The sequence below is a fragment of the Brassica oleracea genome, chromosome C9 (assembly GCF_000695525.1).
Source record: "Brassica oleracea var. oleracea cultivar TO1000 chromosome C9, BOL, whole genome shotgun sequence".
NCBI lineage: Eukaryota > Viridiplantae > Streptophyta > Magnoliopsida > Brassicales > Brassicaceae > Brassica > Brassica oleracea.
The window spans coordinates 48,256,428-48,259,027 of NC_027756.1; positions in this window are offsets into that span (position 1 = coordinate 48,256,428).

The following is a 2,600-nucleotide window of genomic DNA, read 5'->3' on the forward strand; positions in this document are numbered from 1 at the left end:
TCTGTTATGAAACAGCCTAAAGGAAAAAGAGTAGATTGATATAGCTTGAGATTCACCAGATCCTTTGGAATGCCTTTCATCTAGAGAAGCTTCTTGCTCGGTTTTCAAACTTTCCTCAACATCTTCAAGCTCCTGCAACCACATATGATATCAAGCAGGTTCAAAATGGTAACAAGCCAAGGATAATCTTTATATCTTATAAACTCACCTTCAACTTTGCTAGAAGAGAATCTGCTTCGTCCTTCTAGCAGCGTCTGCTCTCTCACTTGAGCCTTCATTGCAAAAATAAAAGAAGATCGATCTAATAAGAAAGGGTTCTCTCTGGTTGGTGAAGGATAATACCCAGTTGGGTTGAGGAAAATCCTAAAATACAGAGAGATAGCTAAGAGGCTATATGGAGTTGAAGTGAGAAATGGGGAAAAGGCGTCATTCTGGTACGAAAGATGGACGCCACTTGGGTGTTTGAATGACATATTAAGAGATGGAGGGAGCATGGCTCTAGGGATTCCGAAGAATGCAACAGTGGCTGAGAGTAGAGATCATAGGAGAAGGTATCATCAGTTTCCTATTCTGAAAAAAGTGGAGGAAGAAATAGATAAATTCAGAGTTAATGCGACTCAGGAGGAAGATGTGTCCTTATGGAGAAATAACAAAGGTAAATATAAGAGGAGATTCTCTATAAAGGAAACATGGTTGAGCATAAGAGAAAACTCTCCGACATGTTACTGGCACCAAGCAGTGTGGTTCAAGCATTCAACTCCAAGATATTCTTTTATCACATGGGTTGCAATGTGTGGGAGACTCTCAACAGGGGATAGAATGAGAAGCTGGAATGGGAATGCTTTCTACCAAGCTCATCGACGTATTTCTGCTGCTCCTCCGTGAACACTAACGGGATCCGATCCTTCTCGTCGCCTCCATCTTTTCCGTTTTTACCGACGACGTCGGCGGCCCAAGCTAGTAGTCCCGCCATTTCTTCTTCTCCGTGGCTCTTTGGTCTAACAGAGAGTGGTGAACTCGCGAGGCGAATCGCAGTGCTAAACCGAAGCGGTTGGTGTTTAAACCGGTTTAGTTTTGTTGATTCTTTAATTGGTTCGGTTTGGATTAGATTGGGTATGAATAGAAGGGAACATGCAATGCAATGGCTTCTATATCCGTCGTATATTAGGCCTTCAAAACATAATTTTAACCAAAATTGAGGATAATTAGTGGTGGATATGCACGTGAAAAGAAAACGTTGATGTCATTGCAATTTGCCTTTGCGTGCAGAGGTGTGTTCTTTTTCAACGGGGAACTAAAAAAAATTCTTAAAGATTGGTTATACGTTATTAAGAGCAATAAAGTATTCAAGGATTGCAAACAATAAAAATGTTACCAGCAATGACTGAAGAATATATTTTAATATCCGTTATAATTGTAAATTAATATTACAACACGAGATTCAGCCATGTTAATTACAAAATTTACGTCACAAAACAGCTCAAACACCTCCTCACATGGTTGTAGATTTTTTTTTATACATAGTTAACTTCAGCATGAAACAACTCAATATTGCATTCACGTGAAGATTAATTGATAAATCGACGAGTTAAACTGTATACAAGTATCAGAATTTATATAATTAATTATACCAATCTAACATGTGATTAATTCAAATATATATCACCAAAATTAAATAGTTTACTTATAACCATCACTTATGCAGTAATTCTTTATATACTAAATCACAAGTCACCTAGCGAATAAAAATTAGACATGTGGCAAAAAATTGGAAAAAAAAAATTGATGGAAGTCAAAATATTGCAAAAAAAAAAATTAAATTTTACTTTTCATCTTCTTTTTGTTCGGCAGTCAAAATATTCAAAAACCCTACTTCCTAATTTTTCTCAGAATAAATGATTTCAATGTAAAAAAAATGGTGATGATCCGCAAATTAAAACAGTTACATCTGTTAGCTGATTTCAATGTATTATTTTTATTTATATTTATATAAAAAAACTCTAATATTTGTTCCCCTACATCTATGATCTCACTATATCTGAAACCGTAAATCTTTCTCATTAGCTCAGAATGCAATAATTTAAGTTCATCTCTATTTGCAGATAAATGTCTAATCAAGTTCTTTGCAAATGCTTCATTGACGCTTTTCACCGTCGAGACTAATATTCTGGATTCAGATCAACATAGTCTATGGCCAAATTGTGGTACAAAAAAGATGATCTTTAAAATAAATTCTTTTGAACTGAGAGAAAGAAGAACATATATTGCTATGGACGACTGGTAGGAAAGGCAAACACACTGCAAACTCTTCATGCTAAAATCATAATTTTGTATTTAAATATACTAAATCACAAGTCACCTAGCGAATAAAAATTAGACATGTGGTAAAATATTGGAAAAAAAATTGATGGAAGTCAAAATATTGCAAAAAAATTGAATTTTACTTTTCATCTTCCTTTTGTTCGGCAGTCAAAATATTCAAAAACCCCACTTCCTAATTTTTCTCAGAATAAATGATTTCAATTTAAAGAAAAATGGTGATGATCCGCAAATTAAAACAATTACATCCGTTAGCTGATTTCAATGTATTATTTTTATTT